The sequence below is a fragment of the Ictalurus punctatus genome, chromosome 29, assembly GCF_001660625.3.
Source record: "Ictalurus punctatus breed USDA103 chromosome 29, Coco_2.0, whole genome shotgun sequence".
NCBI lineage: Eukaryota > Metazoa > Chordata > Actinopteri > Siluriformes > Ictaluridae > Ictalurus > Ictalurus punctatus.
In genome coordinates this window covers 4,523,342-4,542,170 of record NC_030444.2, presented here as the reverse complement: position 1 = coordinate 4,542,170, position 18,829 = coordinate 4,523,342, and the positions used below count along the sequence as shown (strand labels likewise).

The window sequence follows — 18,829 nt, the reverse complement described above, 5'->3', positions numbered from 1 at the left end:
CTCCCAATGGGATTTAATAGGGCTCACAAATCTCTCCTAAGTCCCAGCTTTGAGGAGTATCCAGGCTATGGCTGTCCAACGTCTCTAATCTGACTTGCAGATCTCTCAAGCTGCTTGAGAATTAAACTTTAATGCTTGTTTGCTTCCCTGACTAATGTCCTGCTTACCTGGTTCTCCTTGCCCTGAATTTGGTGGATGGTCTCGTCTAGGCAATGTTAAAGTTGTCCACCATGATGTGCTGTCTGTCTATAACTGATTTCCCACAACACGCCAGAGAAAGTACCTGCCTGTTGAGAGAGTTTTTCCACGTTTGGTGAGTTTTCAGCATCCCTTTCTCCAAACTCCCAATGGGATTTAATAGGGCTCACCAATCTCTCCTAAGTCCCAGCTTTGAGGAGTATACAGGTCTATGGCTATCTATCTATCTATCTATCTATCTATCTATGGCTTTCCAACGTCTCTAATCTGACTGGCAGATCTCTCAAGCTGCTTGAGAATTAAACTTTAATGCTTGTTTGCTTCCCTGACTAATGTCCTGCTTACCTGGTTCTCCATGCCCTGAATTTGGTGGATGGTCTCGTCTAGGCAAAGTTAAAGGCACACAGGTAAAGAGTCACACAGGTACATCACAAGAAAAACTGAGAAATCCTGTTTGTACTGACTACATATGTGTATTTTTATGACAACTTGTTGCACCATTACTAACTAGCCCATATGTACAATTTTTTGCTGATTGCATTACATTCACATGTTTATTAAGGTTATTCCGAGGTTACTTTTATGGGATTTTGAAGAATTGGAGTGTTTCTGCAATGCTCTGTTCCTGTAGGGAGTTCTAAAAGATTTTATTTTTAATCTGTTAAAATCCAAGTCTAACTGTACGTGTCATGGTCCCAGCCAGGGACAGTTTCTTCAAGTGGTTCCAGGCCGGTTAGCTCAGTTGGTTAGAGCGTGGTGCTAATAACGCCAAGGTCATGGGTTCTATCCCCATACTGGCCAACTAAAGTAGTCCACCATGATGTGCTGTCTGTCTTTAGCTGATTTCTCACATGAAGCTGGAAAAGATAACTGCTTCTTGTGAACATGTTTCCAGCATCCCAAACTCCCAATGGGATTTAATAGGGCTCACAAATCTCTCCTAAGTCCCAGCTTTGAGGAGTATCCAGGCTATGGCTTTCCAACATCTCTAATATGACTTGCAGATCTCTCAAGCTGCTTGAGAATTAAACTTTAATGCTTGTTTGCTTCCCTGACTAATGTCCTCATTGCCTGGCTCTCCTTGCCCTGAATTTGGTGGGTGGTCTCGTCTAGGCAATGTTAAAGTTGTCCACCATGATGTGCTGTCTGTCTATAACTGATTTCCCACAACACGCCAGAGAAAGTACCTGCCTGTTTTGATTTGTTTCCAGCATCCCTTTCTCCAAACTCCCAATGGGATTTAATAGGGCTCACAAATCTCTCCTAAGTCCCAGCTTTGAGGAGTATCCAGGCTATGGCTGTCCAACGTCTCTAATCTGACTGGCAGATCTCTCAAGCTGCTTGAGAATTAAACTTTAATGCTTGTTTGCTTCCCTGACTAATGTCCTGCTTACCTGGTTCTCCATGCCCTGAATTTGGTGGATGGTCTCGTCTAGGCAATGTTAAAGTTGTCCACCATGATGTGCTGTCTGTCTATAACTGATTTCCCACAACACGCCAGAGAAAGTACCTGCCTGTTGAGAGAGTTTTTCCACGTTTGGTGAGTTTTCAGCATCCCTTTCTCCAAACTCCCAATGGGATTTAATAGGGCTCACCAATCTCTCCTAAGTCCCAGCTTTGAGGAGTATACAGGTCTATGGCTATCTATCTATCTATCTATCTATCTATCTATCTATGGCTTTCCAACGTCTCTAATCTGACTGGCAGATCTCTCAAGCTGCTTGAGAATTAAACTTTAATGCTTGTTTGCTTCCCTGACTAATGTCCTGCTTACCTGGTTCTCCATGCCCTGAATTTGGTGGATGGTCTCGTCTAGGCAAAGTTAAAGGCACACAGGTAAAGAGTCACACAGGTACATCACAAGAAAAACTGAGAAATCCTGTTTGTACTGACTACATATGTGTATTTTTATGACAACTTGTTGCACCATTACTAACTAGCCCATATGTACAATTTTTTGCTGATTGCATTACATTCACATATTTATTAAGGTTATTCCGAGGTTACTTTTATGGGATTTTGAAGAATTGGAGTGTTTCTGCAATGCTCTGTTCCTGTAGGGAGTTCTAAAAGATTTTATTTTTAATCTGTTAAAATCCAAGTCTAACTGTACGTGTCATGGTCCCAGCCAGGGACAGTTTCTTCAAGTGGTTCCAGGCCGGTTAGCTCAGTTGGTTAGAGCGTGGTGCTAATAACGCCAAGGTCATGGGTTCAATCCCCATACTGGCCAACTAAAGTAGTCCACCATGATGTGCTGTCTGTCTTTAGCTGATTTCTCACATGAAGCTGGAAAAGATAACTGCTTCTTGTGAACATGTTTCCAGCATCCCAAACTCCCAATGGGATTTAATAGGGCTCACAAATCTCTCCTAAGTCCCAGCTTTGAGGAGTATCCAGGCTATGGCTTTCCAACATCTCTAATATGACTTGCAGATCTCTCAAGCTGCTTGAGAATTAAACTTTAATGCTTGTTTGCTTCCCTGACTAATGTCCTCATTGCCTGGCTCTCCTTGCCCTGAATTTGGTGGATGGTCTCGTCTAGGCAATGTTAAAGTTGTCCACCATGATGTGCTGTCTGTCTATAACTGATTTCCCACAACACGCCAGAGAAAGTACCTGCCTGTTTTGATTTGTTTCCAGCATCCCTTTCTCCAAACTCCCAATGGGATTTAATAGGGCTCACAAATCTCTCCTAAGTCCCAGCTTTGAGGAGTATCCAGGCTATGGCTGTCCAACGTCTCTAATCTGACTTGCAGATCTCTCAAGCTGCTTGAGAATTAAACTTTAATGCTTGTTTGCTTCCCTGACTAATGTCCTGCTTACCTGGTTCTCCTTGCCCTGAATTTGGTGGATGGTCTCGTCTAGGCAATGTTAAAGTTGTCCACCATGATGTGCTGTCTGTCTATAACTGATTTCCCACAACACGCCAGAGAAAGTACCTGCCTGTTGAGAGAGTTTTTCCACGTTTGGTGAGTTTTCAGCATCCCTTTCTCCAAACTCCCAATGGGATTTAATAGGGCTCACCAATCTCTCCTAAGTCCCAGCTTTGAGGAGTATACAGGTCTATGGCTATCTATCTATCTATCTATCTATCTATCTATGGCTTTCCAACGTCTCTAATCTGACTGGCAGATCTCTCAAGCTGCTTGAGAATTAAACTTTAATGCTTGTTTGCTTCCCTGACTAATGTCCTGCTTACCTGGTTCTCCATGCCCTGAATTTGGTGGATGGTCTCGTCTAGGCAAAGTTAAAGGCACACAGGTAAAGAGTCACACAGGTACATCACAAGAAAAACTGAGAAATCCTGTTTGTACTGACTACATATGTGTATTTTTATGACAACTTGTTGCACCATTACTAACTAGCCCATATGTACAATTTTTTGCTGATTGCATTACATTCACATGTTTATTAAGGTTATTCCGAGGTTACTTTTATGGGATTTTGAAGAATTGGAGTGTTTCTGCAATGCTCTGTTCCTGTAGGGAGTTCTAAAAGATTTTATTTTTAATCTGTTAAAATCCAAGTCTAACTGTACGTGTCATGGTCCCAGCCAGGGACAGTTTCTTCAAGTGGTTCCAGGCCGGTTAGCTCAGTTGGTTAGAGCGTGGTGCTAATAACGCCAAGGTCATGGGTTCAATCCCCATACTGGCCAACTAAAGTAGTCCACCATGATGTGCTGTCTGTCTTTAGCTGATTTCTCACATGAAGCTGGAAAAGATAACTGCTTCTTGTGAACATGTTTCCAGCATCCCAAACTCCCAATGGGATTTAATAGGGCTCACAAATCTCTCCTAAGTCCCAGCTTTGAGGAGTATCCAGGCTATGGCTTTCCAACATCTCTAATATGACTTGCAGATCTCTCAAGCTGCTTGAGAATTAAACTTTAATGCTTGTTTGCTTCCCTGACTAATGTCCTCATTGCCTGGCTCTCCTTGCCCTGAATTTGGTGGGTGGTCTCGTCTAGGCAATGTTAAAGTTGTCCACCATGATGTGCTGTCTGTCTATAACTGATTTCCCACAACACGCCAGAGAAAGTACCTGCCTGTTTTGATTTGTTTCCAGCATCCCTTTCTCCAAACTCCCAATGGGATTTAATAGGGCTCACAAATCTCTCCTAAGTCCCAGCTTTGAGGAGTATCCAGGCTATGGCTGTCCAACGTCTCTAATCTGACTGGCAGATCTCTCAAGCTGCTTGAGAATTAAACTTTAATGCTTGTTTGCTTCCCTGACTAATGTCCTGCTTACCTGGTTCTCCATGCCCTGAATTTGGTGGATGGTCTCGTCTAGGCAATGTTAAAGTTGTCCACCATGATGTGCTGTCTGTCTATAACTGATTTCCCACAACACGCCAGAGAAAGTACCTGCCTGTTGAGAGAGTTTTTCCACGTTTGGTGAGTTTTCAGCATCCCTTTCTCCAAACTCCCAATGGGATTTAATAGGGCTCACCAATCTCTCCTAAGTCCCAGCTTTGAGGAGTATACAGGTCTATGGCTATCTATCTATCTATCTATCTATCTATCTATCTATGGCTTTCCAACGTCTCTAATCTGACTGGCAGATCTCTCAAGCTGCTTGAGAATTAAACTTTAATGCTTGTTTGCTTCCCTGACTAATGTCCTGCTTACCTGGTTCTCCATGCCCTGAATTTGGTGGATGGTCTCGTCTAGGCAAAGTTAAAGGCACACAGGTAAAGAGTCACACAGGTACATCACAAGAAAAACTGAGAAATCCTGTTTGTACTGACTACATATGTGTATTTTTATGACAACTTGTTGCACCATTACTAACTAGCCCATATGTACAATTTTTTGCTGATTGCATTACATTCACATGTTGATTAAGGTTATTCCGAGGTTACTTTTATGGGATTTTGAAGAATTGGAGTGTTTCTGCAATGCTCTGTTCCTGTAGGGAGTTCTAAAAGATTTTATTTTTAATCTGTTAAAATCCAAGTCTAACTGTACGTGTCATGGTCCCAGCCAGGGACAGTTTCTTCAAGTGGTTCCAGGCCGGTTAGCTCAGTTGGTTAGAGCGTGGTGCTAATAACGCCAAGGTCATGGGTTCAATCCCCATACTGGCCAACTAAAGTAGTCCACCATGATGTGCTGTCTGTCTTTAGCTGATTTCTCACATGAAGCTGGAAAAGATAACTGCTTCTTGTGAACATGTTTCCAGCATCCCAAACTCCCAATGGGATTTAATAGGGCTCACAAATCTCTCCTAAGTCCCAGCTTTGAGGAGTATCCAGGCTATGGCTTTCCAACGTCTCTAATATGACTTGCAGATCTCTCAAGCTGCTTGAGAATTAAACTTTAATGCTTGTTTGCTTCCCTGACTAATGTCCTCATTGCCTGGCTCTCCTTGCCCTGAATTTGGTGGATGGTCTCGTCTAGGCAATGTTAAAGTTGTCCACCATGATGTGCTGTCTGTCTATAACTGATTTCCCACAACACGCCAGAGAAAGTACCTGCCTGTTTTGATTTGTTTCCAGCATCCCTTTCTCCAAACTCCCAATGGGATTTAATAGGGCTCACAAATCTCTCCTAAGTCCCAGCTTTGAGGAGTATCCAGGCTATGGCTGTCCAACGTCTCTAATCTGACTTGCAGATCTCTCAAGCTGCTTGAGAATTAAACTTTAATGCTTGTTTGCTTCCCTGACTAATGTCCTGCTTACCTGGTTCTCCTTGCCCTGAATTTGGTGGATGGTCTCGTCTAGGCAATGTTAAAGTTGTCCACCATGATGTGCTGTCTGTCTATAACTGATTTCCCACAACACGCCAGAGAAAGTACCTGCCTGTTGAGAGAGTTTTTCCACGTTTGGTGAGTTTTCAGCATCCCTTTCTCCAAACTCCCAATGGGATTTAATAGGGCTCACCAATCTCTCCTAAGTCCCAGCTTTGAGGAGTATACAGGTCTATGGCTATCTATCTATCTATCTATCTATCTATCTATGGCTTTCCAACGTCTCTAATCTGACTGGCAGATCTCTCAAGCTGCTTGAGAATTAAACTTTAATGCTTGTTTGCTTCCCTGACTAATGTCCTGCTTACCTGGTTCTCCATGCCCTGAATTTGGTGGATGGTCTCGTCTAGGCAAAGTTAAAGGCACACAGGTAAAGAGTCACACAGGTACATCACAAGAAAAACTGAGAAATCCTGTTTGTACTGACTACATATGTGTATTTTTATGACAACTTGTTGCACCATTACTAACTAGCCCATATGTACAATTTTTTGCTGATTGCATTACATTCACATGTTTATTAAGGTTATTCCGAGGTTACTTTTATGGGATTTTGAAGAATTGGAGTGTTTCTGCAATGCTCTGTTCCTGTAGGGAGTTCTAAAAGATTTTATTTTTAATCTGTTAAAATCCAAGTCTAACTGTACGTGTCATGGTCCCAGCCAGGGACAGTTTCTTCAAGTGGTTCCAGGCCGGTTAGCTCAGTTGGTTAGAGCGTGGTGCTAATAACGCCAAGGTCATGGGTTCAATCCCCATACTGGCCAACTAAAGTAGTCCACCATGATGTGCTGTCTGTCTTTAGCTGATTTCTCACATGAAGCTGGAAAAGATAACTGCTTCTTGTGAACATGTTTCCAGCATCCCAAACTCCCAATGGGATTTAATAGGGCTCACAAATCTCTCCTAAGTCCCAGCTTTGAGGAGTATCCAGGCTATGGCTTTCCAACATCTCTAATATGACTTGCAGATCTCTCAAGCTGCTTGAGAATTAAACTTTAATGCTTGTTTGCTTCCCTGACTAATGTCCTCATTGCCTGGCTCTCCTTGCCCTGAATTTGGTGGGTGGTCTCGTCTAGGCAATGTTAAAGTTGTCCACCATGATGTGCTGTCTGTCTATAACTGATTTCCCACAACACGCCAGAGAAAGTACCTGCCTGTTTTGATTTGTTTCCAGCATCCCTTTCTCCAAACTCCCAATGGGATTTAATAGGGCTCACAAATCTCTCCTAAGTCCCAGCTTTGAGGAGTATCCAGGCTATGGCTGTCCAACGTCTCTAATCTGACTGGCAGATCTCTCAAGCTGCTTGAGAATTAAACTTTAATGCTTGTTTGCTTCCCTGACTAATGTCCTGCTTACCTGGTTCTCCATGCCCTGAATTTGGTGGATGGTCTCGTCTAGGCAATGTTAAAGTTGTCCACCATGATGTGCTGTCTGTCTATAACTGATTTCCCACAACACGCCAGAGAAAGTACCTGCCTGTTGAGAGAGTTTTTCCACGTTTGGTGAGTTTTCAGCATCCCTTTCTCCAAACTCCCAATGGGATTTAATAGGGCTCACCAATCTCTCCTAAGTCCCAGCTTTGAGGAGTATACAGGTCTATGGCTATCTATCTATCTATCTATCTATCTATCTATCTATGGCTTTCCAACGTCTCTAATCTGACTGGCAGATCTCTCAAGCTGCTTGAGAATTAAACTTTAATGCTTGTTTGCTTCCCTGACTAATGTCCTGCTTACCTGGTTCTCCATGCCCTGAATTTGGTGGATGGTCTCGTCTAGGCAAAGTTAAAGGCACACAGGTAAAGAGTCACACAGGTACATCACAAGAAAAACTGAGAAATCCTGTTTGTACTGACTACATATGTGTATTTTTATGACAACTTGTTGCACCATTACTAACTAGCCCATATGTACAATTTTTTGCTGATTGCATTACATTCACATGTTGATTAAGGTTATTCCGAGGTTACTTTTATGGGATTTTGAAGAATTGGAGTGTTTCTGCAATGCTCTGTTCCTGTAGGGAGTTCTAAAAGATTTTATTTTTAATCTGTTAAAATCCAAGTCTAACTGTACGTGTCATGGTCCCAGCCAGGGACAGTTTCTTCAAGTGGTTCCAGGCCGGTTAGCTCAGTTGGTTAGAGCGTGGTGCTAATAACGCCAAGGTCATGGGTTCAATCCCCATACTGGCCAACTAAAGTAGTCCACCATGATGTGCTGTCTGTCTTTAGCTGATTTCTCACATGAAGCTGGAAAAGATAACTGCTTCTTGTGAACATGTTTCCAGCATCCCAAACTCCCAATGGGATTTAATAGGGCTCACAAATCTCTCCTAAGTCCCAGCTTTGAGGAGTATCCAGGCTATGGCTTTCCAACATCTCTAATATGACTTGCAGATCTCTCAAGCTGCTTGAGAATTAAACTTTAATGCTTGTTTGCTTCCCTGACTAATGTCCTCATTGCCTGGCTCTCCTTGCCCTGAATTTGGTGGATGGTCTCGTCTAGGCAATGTTAAAGTTGTCCACCATGATGTGCTGTCTGTCTATAACTGATTTCCCACAACACGCCAGAGAAAGTACCTGCCTGTTTTGATTTGTTTCCAGCATCCCTTTCTCCAAACTCCCAATGGGATTTAATAGGGCTCACAAATCTCTCCTAAGTCCCAGCTTTGAGGAGTATCCAGGCTATGGCTGTCCAACGTCTCTAATCTGACTTGCAGATCTCTCAAGCTGCTTGAGAATTAAACTTTAATGCTTGTTTGCTTCCCTGACTAATGTCCTGCTTACCTGGTTCTCCTTGCCCTGAATTTGGTGGATGGTCTCGTCTAGGCAATGTTAAAGTTGTCCACCATGATGTGCTGTCTGTCTATAACTGATTTCCCACAACACGCCAGAGAAAGTACCTGCCTGTTGAGAGAGTTTTTCCACGTTTGGTGAGTTTTCAGCATCCCTTTCTCCAAACTCCCAATGGGATTTAATAGGGCTCACCAATCTCTCCTAAGTCCCAGCTTTGAGGAGTATACAGGTCTATGGCTATCTATCTATCTATCTATCTATCTATCTATGGCTTTCCAACGTCTCTAATCTGACTGGCAGATCTCTCAAGCTGCTTGAGAATTAAACTTTAATGCTTGTTTGCTTCCCTGACTAATGTCCTGCTTACCTGGTTCTCCATGCCCTGAATTTGGTGGATGGTCTCGTCTAGGCAAAGTTAAAGGCACACAGGTAAAGAGTCACACAGGTACATCACAAGAAAAACTGAGAAATCCTGTTTGTACTGACTACATATGTGTATTTTTATGACAACTTGTTGCACCATTACTAACTAGCCCATATGTACAATTTTTTGCTGATTGCATTACATTCACATGTTTATTAAGGTTATTCCGAGGTTACTTTTATGGGATTTTGAAGAATTGGAGTGTTTCTGCAATGCTCTGTTCCTGTAGGGAGTTCTAAAAGATTTTATTTTTAATCTGTTAAAATCCAAGTCTAACTGTACGTGTCATGGTCCCAGCCAGGGACAGTTTCTTCAAGTGGTTCCAGGCCGGTTAGCTCAGTTGGTTAGAGCGTGGTGCTAATAACGCCAAGGTCATGGGTTCAATCCCCATACTGGCCAACTAAAGTAGTCCACCATGATGTGCTGTCTGTCTTTAGCTGATTTCTCACATGAAGCTGGAAAAGATAACTGCTTCTTGTGAACATGTTTCCAGCATCCCAAACTCCCAATGGGATTTAATAGGGCTCACAAATCTCTCCTAAGTCCCAGCTTTGAGGAGTATCCAGGCTATGGCTTTCCAACATCTCTAATATGACTTGCAGATCTCTCAAGCTGCTTGAGAATTAAACTTTAATGCTTGTTTGCTTCCCTGACTAATGTCCTCATTGCCTGGCTCTCCTTGCCCTGAATTTGGTGGGTGGTCTCGTCTAGGCAATGTTAAAGTTGTCCACCATGATGTGCTGTCTGTCTATAACTGATTTCCCACAACACGCCAGAGAAAGTACCTGCCTGTTTTGATTTGTTTCCAGCATCCCTTTCTCCAAACTCCCAATGGGATTTAATAGGGCTCACAAATCTCTCCTAAGTCCCAGCTTTGAGGAGTATCCAGGCTATGGCTGTCCAACGTCTCTAATCTGACTGGCAGATCTCTCAAGCTGCTTGAGAATTAAACTTTAATGCTTGTTTGCTTCCCTGACTAATGTCCTGCTTACCTGGTTCTCCATGCCCTGAATTTGGTGGATGGTCTCGTCTAGGCAATGTTAAAGTTGTCCACCATGATGTGCTGTCTGTCTATAACTGATTTCCCACAACACGCCAGAGAAAGTACCTGCCTGTTGAGAGAGTTTTTCCACGTTTGGTGAGTTTTCAGCATCCCTTTCTCCAAACTCCCAATGGGATTTAATAGGGCTCACCAATCTCTCCTAAGTCCCAGCTTTGAGGAGTATACAGGTCTATGGCTATCTATCTATCTATCTATCTACCTATCTATCTATGGCTTTCCAACGTCTCTAATCTGACTGGCAGATCTCTCAAGCTGCTTGAGAATTAAACTTTAATGCTTGTTTGCTTCCCTGACTAATGTCCTGCTTACCTGGTTCTCCATGCCCTGAATTTGGTGGATGGTCTCGTCTAGGCAAAGTTAAAGGCACACAGGTAAAGAGTCACACAGGTACATCACAAGAAAAACTGAGAAATCCTGTTTGTACTGACTACATATGTGTATTTTTATGACAACTTGTTGCACCATTACTAACTAGCCCATATGTACAATTTTTTGCTGATTGCATTACATTCACATGTTGATTAAGGTTATTCCGAGGTTACTTTTATGGGATTTTGAAGAATTGGAGTGTTTCTGCAATGCTCTGTTCCTGTAGGGAGTTCTAAAAGATTTTATTTTTAATCTGTTAAAATCCAAGTCTAACTGTACGTGTCATGGTCCCAGCCAGGGACAGTTTCTTCAAGTGGTTCCAGGCCGGTTAGCTCAGTTGGTTAGAGCGTGGTGCTAATAACGCCAAGGTCATGGGTTCAATCCCCATACTGGCCAACTAAAGTAGTCCACCATGATGTGCTGTCTGTCTTTAGCTGATTTCTCACATGAAGCTGGAAAAGATAACTGCTTCTTGTGAACATGTTTCCAGCATCCCAAACTCCCAATGGGATTTAATAGGGCTCACAAATCTCTCCTAAGTCCCAGCTTTGAGGAGTATCCAGGCTATGGCTTTCCAACGTCTCTAATATGACTTGCAGATCTCTCAAGCTGCTTGAGAATTAAACTTTAATGCTTGTTTGCTTCCCTGACTAATGTCCTCATTGCCTGGCTCTCCTTGCCCTGAATTTGGTGGATGGTCTCGTCTAGGCAATGTTAAAGTTGTCCACCATGATGTGCTGTCTGTCTATAACTGATTTCCCACAACACGCCAGAGAAAGTACCTGCCTGTTTTGATATGTTTCCAGCATCCCTTTCTCCAAACTCCCAATGGGATTTAATAGGGCTCACAAATCTCTCCTAAGTCCCAGCTTTGAGGAGTATCCAGGCTATGGCTGTCCAACGTCTCTAATCTGACTTGCAGATCTCTCAAGCTGCTTGAGAATTAAACTTTAATGCTTGTTTGCTTCCCTGACTAATGTCCTCATTGCCTGGCTCTCCTTGCCCTGAATTTGGTGGATGGTCTCGTCTAGGCAATGTTAAAGTTGTCCACCATGATGTGCTGTCTGTCTATAACTGATTTCCCACAACACGCCAGAGAAAGTACCTGCCTGTTGAGAGAGTTTTTCCACGTTTGGTGAGTTTTCAGCATCCCTTTCTCCAAACTCCCAATGGGATTTAATAGGGCTCACCAATCTCTCCTAAGTCCCAGCTTTGAGGAGTATCCAGGTCTATGGCTATCTATCTATCTATCTATCTATCTATGGCTGTCCAACGTCTCTAATCTGACTGGCAGATCTCTCAAGCTGCTTGAGAATTAACCTTTAATGCTTGTTTGCTTCCCTGACTAATGTCCTGCTTACCCTCCACAAGAAGCTGGAGAAAATATCTGCCTGTTTTGATTTGTTTCCAGCAAGTGGTTCCAGGCCGGTTAGCTCAGTTGGTTTGAGCGTGGTGCTAATAACGCCAAGGTCATGGGTTCAATCCCCATACTGGCCAACTAAAGTAGTCCACCATGATGTGCTGTCTGTCTTTAGCTGATTTCTCACATGAAGCTGGAAAAGATAACTGCTTCTTGTGAACATGTTTCCAGCATCCCAAACTCCCAATGGGATTTAATAGGGCTCACAAATCTCTCCTAAGTCCCAGCTTTGAGGAGTATCCAGGCTATGGCTGTCCAACGTCTCTAATCTGACTTGCAGATCTCTCAAGCTGCTTGAGAATTAAACTTTAATGCTTGTTTGCTTCCCTGACTAATGTCCTCATTGCCTGGCTCTCCTTGCCCTGAATTTGGTGGATGGTCTCGTCTAGGCAATGTTAAAGTTGTCCACCATGATGTGCTGTCTGTCTATAACTGATTTCCCACAACACGCCAGAGAAAGTACCTGCCTGTTGAGAGAGTTTTTCCACGTTTGGTGAGTTTTCAGCATCCCTTTCTCCAAACTCCCAATGGGATTTAATAGGGCTCACCAATCTCTCCTAAGTCCCAGCTTTGAGGAGTATCCAGGTCTATGGCTATCTATCTATCTATCTATCTATCTATGGCTGTCCAACGTCTCTAATCTGACTGGCAGATCTCTCAAGCTGCTTGAGAATTAAACTTTAATGCTTGTTTGCTTCCCTGACTAATGTCCTGCTTACCCTCCACAAGAAGCTGGAGAAAATATCTGCCTGTTTTGATTTGTTTCCAGCATCCCTTTCTCCAAACTCCCAATGGGATTTAATAGGGCTCACAAATCTCTCCTAAGTCCCAGCTTTGAGGAGTATCCAGGCTATGGCTGTCCAACGTCTCTAATCTGACTTGCAGATCTCTCAAGCTGCTTGAGAATTAAACTTTAATGCTTGTTTGCTTCCCTGACTAATGTCCTGCTTACCTGGTTCTCCTTGCCCTGAATTTGGTGGATGGTCTCGTCTAGGCAATCTTAAAGTTGTCCACCATGATGTGCTGTCTGTCTATAACTGATTTCCCACAACACGCCAGAGAAAGTACCTGCCTGTTGAGAGAGTTTTTCCACGTTTGGTGAGTTTTCAGCATCCCTTTCTCCAAACTCCCAATGGGATTTAATAGGGCTCACCAATCTCTCCTAAGTCCCAGCTTTGAGGAGTATACAGGTCTATGGCTATCTATCTATCTATCTATCTACCTATCTATCTATGGCTTTCCAACGTCTCTAATCTGACTGGCAGATCTCTCAAGCTGCTTGAGAATTAAACTTTAATGCTTGTTTGCTTCCCTGACTAATGTCCTGCTTACCTGGTTCTCCATGCCCTGAATTTGGTGGATGGTCTCGTCTAGGCAAAGTTAAAGGCACACAGGTAAAGAGTCACACAGGTACATCACAAGAAAAACTGAGAAATCCTGTTTGTACTGACTACATATGTGTATTTTTATGACAACTTGTTGCACCATTACTAACTAGCCCATATGTACAATTTTTTGCTGATTGCATTACATTCACATGTTGATTAAGGTTATTCCGAGGTTACTTTTATGGGATTTTGAAGAATTGGAGTGTTTCTGCAATGCTCTGTTCCTGTAGGGAGTTCTAAAAGATTTTATTTTTAATCTGTTAAAATCCAAGTCTAACTGTACGTGTCATGGTCCCAGCCAGGGACAGTTTCTTCAAGTGGTTCCAGGCCGGTTAGCTCAGTTGGTTAGAGCGTGGTGCTAATAACGCCAAGGTCATGGGTTCAATCCCCATACTGGCCAACTAAAGTAGTCCACCATGATGTGCTGTCTGTCTTTAGCTGATTTCTCACATGAAGCTGGAAAAGATAACTGCTTCTTGTGAACATGTTTCCAGCATCCCAAACTCCCAATGGGATTTAATAGGGCTCACAAATCTCTCCTAAGTCCCAGCTTTGAGGAGTATCCAGGCTATGGCTTTCCAACGTCTCTAATATGACTTGCAGATCTCTCAAGCTGCTTGAGAATTAAACTTTAATGCTTGTTTGCTTCCCTGACTAATGTCCTCATTGCCTGGCTCTCCTTGCCCTGAATTTGGTGGATGGTCTCGTCTAGGCAATGTTAAAGTTGTCCACCATGATGTGCTGTCTGTCTATAACTGATTTCCCACAACACGCCAGAGAAAGTACCTGCCTGTTTTGATATGTTTCCAGCATCCCTTTCTCCAAACTCCCAATGGGATTTAATAGGGCTCACAAATCTCTCCTAAGTCCCAGCTTTGAGGAGTATCCAGGCTATGGCTGTCCAACGTCTCTAATCTGACTTGCAGATCTCTCAAGCTGCTTGAGAATTAAACTTTAATGCTTGTTTGCTTCCCTGACTAATGTCCTCATTGCCTGGCTCTCCTTGCCCTGAATTTGGTGGATGGTCTCGTCTAGGCAATGTTAAAGTTGTCCACCATGATGTGCTGTCTGTCTATAACTGATTTCCCACAACACGCCAGAGAAAGTACCTGCCTGTTGAGAGAGTTTTTCCACGTTTGGTGAGTTTTCAGCATCCCTTTCTCCAAACTCCCAATGGGATTTAATAGGGCTCACCAATCTCTCCTACGTCCCAGCTTTGAGGAGTATCCAGGTCTATGGCTATCTATCTATCTATCTATCTATCTATCTATCTATGGCTGTCCAACGTCTCTAATCTGACTGGCAGATCTCTCAAGCTGCTTGAGAATTAACCTTTAATGCTTGTTTGCTTCCCTGACTAATGTCCTGCTTACCCTCCACAAGAAGCTGGAGAAAATATCTGCCTGTTTTGATTTGTTTCCAGCATCCCTTTCTCCAAACTCCCAATGGGATTTAATAGGGCTCACAAATCTCTCCTAAGTCCCAGCTTTGAGGAGTATCCAGGCTATGGCTGTCCAACGTCTCTAATCTGACTTGCAGATCTCTCAAGCTGCTTGAGAATTAAACTTTAATGCTTGTTTGCTTCCCTGACTAATGTCCTCATTGCCTGGCTCTCCTTGCCCTGAATTTGGTGGATGGTCTCGTCTAGGCAATGTTAAAGTTGTCCACCATGATGTGCTGTCTGTCTATAACTGATTTCCCACAACACGCCAGAGAAAGTACCTGCCTGTTGAGAGAGTTTTTCCACGTTTGGTGAGTTTTCAGCATCCCTTTCTCCAAACTCCCAATGGGATTTAATAGGGCTCACCAATCTCTCCTAAGTCCCAGCTTTGAGGAGTATACAGGTCTATGGCTATCTATCTATCTATCTATCTATCTATGGCTGTCCAACGTCTCTAATCTGACTGGCAGATCTCTCAAGCTGCTTGAGAATTAAACTTTAATGCTTGTTTGCTTCCCTGACTAATGTCCTGCTTACCCTCCACAAGAAGCTGGAGAAAATATCTGCCTGTTTTGATTTGTTTCCAGCATCCCTTTCTCCAAACTCCCAATGGGATTTAATAGGGCTCACAAATCTCTCCTAAGTCCCAGCTTTGAGGAGTATCCAGGCTATGGCTGTCCAACGTCTCTAATCTGACTTGCAGATCTCTCAAGCTGCTTGAGAATTAAACTTTAATGCTTGTTTGCTTCCCTGACTAATGTCCTGCTTACCTGGTTCTCCTTGCCCTGAATTTGGTGGGTAAAATAAAATGATTAAGGTTATTCCGAGGTTACTTTTATGGGATTTTGAAGAATTGGAGTGTTTCTGCAATGCTCTGTTCCTGTAGGGAGTTCTAAAAGATTTTATTTTTACCCACAGTTAGACTTGATAAAATCCAAGTCTAACTGTACGTGTCATGGTCCCAGCCAGGGACAGTTTCTTCAAGTGGTTCCAGGCCGGTTAGCTCAGTTGGTTAGAGCGTGGTGCTAATAACGCCAAGGTCATGGGTTCAATCCCCATACTGGCCAACTAAAGTAGTCCACCATGATGTGCTGTCTGTCTTTAGCTGATTTCTCACATGAAGCTGGAAAAGATAACTGCTTCTTGTGAACATGTTTCCAGCATCCCAAACTCCCAATGGGATTTAATAGGGCTCACAAATCTCTCCTAAGTCCCAGCTTTGAGGAGTATCCAGGCTATGGCTTTCCAACATCTCTAATATGACTTGCAGATCTCTCAAGCTGCTTGAGAATTAAACTTTAATGCTTGTTTGCTTCCCTGACTAATGTCCTCATTGCCTGGCTCTCCTTGCCCTGAATTTGGTGGGTGGTCTCGTCTAGGCAATGTTAAAGTTGTCCACCATGATGTGCTGTCTGTCTATAACTGATTTCCCACAACACGCCAGAGAAAGTACCTGCCTGTTTTGATTTGTTTCCAGCATCCCTTTCTCCAAACTCCCAATGGGATTTAATAGGGCTCACAAATCTCTCCTAAGTCCCAGCTTTGAGGAGTATCCAGGCTATGGCTGTCCAACGTCTCTAATCTGACTGGCAGATCTCTCAAGCTGCTTGAGAATTAAACTTTAATGCTTGTTTGCTTCCCTGACTAATGTCCTGCTTACCTGGTTCTCCATGCCCTGAATTTGGTGGATGGTCTCGTCTAGGCAAAGTTAAAGGCACACAGGTAAAGAGTCACACAGGTACATCACAAGAAAAACTGAGAAATCCTGTTTGTACTGACTACATATGTGTATTTTTATGACAACTTGTTGCACCATTACTAACTAGCCCATATGTACAATTTTTTGCTGATTGCATTACATTCACATGTTGATTAAGGTTATTCCGAGGTTACTTTTATGGGATTTTGAAGAATTGGAGTGTTTCTGCAATGCTCTGTTCCTGTAGGGAGTTCTAAAAGATTTTATTTTTAATCTGTTAAAATCCAAGTCTAACTGTACGTGTCATGGTCCCAGCCAGGGACAGTTTCTTCAAGTGGTTCCAGGCCGGTTAGCTCAGTTGGTTAGAGCGTGGTGCTAATAACGCCAAGGTCATGGGTTCAATCCCCATACTGGCCAACTAAAGTAGTCCACCATGATGTGCTGTCTGTCTTTAGCTGATTTCTCACATGAAGCTGGAAAAGATAACTGCTTCTTGTGAACATGTTTCCAGCATCCCAAACTCCCAATGGGATTTAATAGGGCTCACAAATCTCTCCTAAGTCCCAGCTTTGAGGAGTATCCAGGCTATGGCTTTCCAACATCTCTAATATGACTTGCAGATCTCTCAAGCTGCTTGAGAATTAAACTTTAATGCTTGTTTGCTTCCCTGACTAATGTCCTCATTGCCTGGCTCTCCTTGCCCTGAATTTGGTGGATGGTCTCGTCTAGGCAATGTTAAAGTTGTCCACCATGATGTGCTGTCTGTCTATAACTGATTTCCCACAACACGCCAGAGAAAGTACCTGCCTGTTTTGATTTGTTTCCAGCATCCCTTTCTCCAAACTCCCAATGGGATTTAATAGGGCTCACAAATCTCTCCTAAGTCCCAGCTTTGAGGAGTATCCAGGCTATGGCTGTCCAACTTCTCTAATCTGACTTGCAGATCTCTCAAGCTGCTTGAGAATTAAACTTTAATGCTTGTTTGCTTCCCTGACTAATGTCCTCATTGCCTGGCTCTCCTTGCCCTGAATTTGGTGGATGGTCTCGTCTAGGCAATGTTAAAGTTGTCCACCATGATGTGCTGTCTGTCTATAACTGATTTCCCACAACACGCCAGAGAAAGTACCTGCCTGTTGAGAGAGTTTTTCCACGTTTGGTGAGTTTTCAGCATCCCTTTCTCCAAACTCCCAATGGGATTTAATAGGGCTCACCAATCTCTCCTACGTCCCAGCTTTGAGGAGTATCCAGGTCTATGGCTATCTATCTATCTATCTATCTATCTATCTATCTATGGCTGTCCAACGTCTCTAATCTGACTGGCAGATCTCTCAAGCTGCTTGAGAATTAACCTTTAATGCTTGTTTGCTTCCCTGACTAATGTCCTGCTTACCCTCCACAAGAAGCTGGAGAAAATATCTGCCTGTTTTGATTTGTTTCCAGCATCCCTTTCTCCAAACTCCCAATGGGATTTAATAGGGCTCACAAATCTCTCCTAAGTCCCAGCTTTGAGGAGTATCCAGGCTATGGCTGTCCAACGTCTCTAATCTGACTTGCAGATCTCTCAAGCTGCTTGAGAATTAAACTTTAATGCTTGTTTGCTTCCCTGACTAATGTCCTCATTGCCTGGCTCTCCTTGCCCTGAATTTGGTGGATGGTCTCGTCTAGGCAATGTTAAAGTTGTCCACCATGATGTGCTGTCTGTCTATAACTGATTTCCCACAACACGCCAGAGAAAGTACCTGCCTGTTGAGAGAGTTTTTCCACGTTTGGTGAGTTTTCAGCATCCCTTTCTCCAAACTCCCAATGGGATTTAATAGGGCTCACCAATCTCTCCTAAGTCCCAGCTTTGAGGAGTATACAGGTCTATGGCTATCTATCTATCTATCTATCTATCTATGGCTGTCCAACGTCTCTAATCTGACTGGCAGATCTCTCAAGCTGCTTGAGAATTAAACTTTAATGCTTGTTTGCTTCCCTGACTAATGTCCTGCTTACCCTCCACAAGAAGCTGGAGAAAATATCTGCCTGTTTTGATTTGTTTCCAGCATCCCTTTCTCCAAACTCCCAATGGGATTTAATAGGGCTCACAAATCTCTCCTAAGTCCCAGCTTTGAGGAGTATCCAGGCTATGGCTGTCCAACGTCTCTAATCTGACTTGCAGATCTCTCAAGCTGCTTGAGAATTAAACTTTAATGCTTGTTTGCTTCCCTGACTAATGTCCTGCTTACCTGGTTCTCCTTGCCCTGAATTTGGTGGGTAAAATAAAATGATTAAGGTTATTCCGAGG

The 18,829-nt window shown here is 43.2% G+C and overlaps 12 non-coding genes across 12 annotated transcripts; all 12 read left to right on the top strand.

The window, feature by feature from the left end:
• Positions 1-925: 925 nt before the first annotated feature.
• Positions 926-999, top strand: trnai-aau (transfer RNA isoleucine (anticodon AAU)). Its single transcript has one exon. It is a non-coding gene; the product is annotated as a tRNA-Ile (tRNA).
• A 1,355-nt stretch (positions 1,000-2,354) lies between these two features.
• On the top strand, positions 2,355-2,428 carry trnai-aau (transfer RNA isoleucine (anticodon AAU)). The gene has a single exon. It is a non-coding gene; the product is annotated as a tRNA-Ile (tRNA).
• Positions 2,429-3,779: 1,351 nt separating this feature from the next.
• trnai-aau (transfer RNA isoleucine (anticodon AAU)) lies at positions 3,780-3,853 on the top strand. Its single transcript has one exon. It is a non-coding gene; the product is annotated as a tRNA-Ile (tRNA).
• A 1,355-nt stretch (positions 3,854-5,208) lies between these two features.
• On the top strand, positions 5,209-5,282 carry trnai-aau (transfer RNA isoleucine (anticodon AAU)). The gene has a single exon. It is a non-coding gene; the product is annotated as a tRNA-Ile (tRNA).
• Positions 5,283-6,633: 1,351 nt separating this feature from the next.
• Positions 6,634-6,707, top strand: trnai-aau (transfer RNA isoleucine (anticodon AAU)). The gene has a single exon. It is a non-coding gene; the product is annotated as a tRNA-Ile (tRNA).
• A 1,355-nt stretch (positions 6,708-8,062) lies between these two features.
• Positions 8,063-8,136, top strand: trnai-aau (transfer RNA isoleucine (anticodon AAU)). Its single transcript has one exon. It is a non-coding gene; the product is annotated as a tRNA-Ile (tRNA).
• A 1,351-nt stretch (positions 8,137-9,487) lies between these two features.
• Positions 9,488-9,561, top strand: trnai-aau (transfer RNA isoleucine (anticodon AAU)). The gene has a single exon. It is a non-coding gene; the product is annotated as a tRNA-Ile (tRNA).
• A 1,355-nt stretch (positions 9,562-10,916) lies between these two features.
• On the top strand, positions 10,917-10,990 carry trnai-aau (transfer RNA isoleucine (anticodon AAU)). The gene has a single exon. It is a non-coding gene; the product is annotated as a tRNA-Ile (tRNA).
• Positions 10,991-12,017: 1,027 nt separating this feature from the next.
• Positions 12,018-12,091, top strand: trnai-aau (transfer RNA isoleucine (anticodon AAU)). The gene has a single exon. It is a non-coding gene; the product is annotated as a tRNA-Ile (tRNA).
• Positions 12,092-13,728: 1,637 nt separating this feature from the next.
• On the top strand, positions 13,729-13,802 carry trnai-aau (transfer RNA isoleucine (anticodon AAU)). The gene has a single exon. It is a non-coding gene; the product is annotated as a tRNA-Ile (tRNA).
• A 2,034-nt stretch (positions 13,803-15,836) lies between these two features.
• trnai-aau (transfer RNA isoleucine (anticodon AAU)) lies at positions 15,837-15,910 on the top strand. Its single transcript has one exon. It is a non-coding gene; the product is annotated as a tRNA-Ile (tRNA).
• A 975-nt stretch (positions 15,911-16,885) lies between these two features.
• On the top strand, positions 16,886-16,959 carry trnai-aau (transfer RNA isoleucine (anticodon AAU)). The gene has a single exon. It is a non-coding gene; the product is annotated as a tRNA-Ile (tRNA).
• Positions 16,960-18,829: the final 1,870 nt, after the last annotated feature.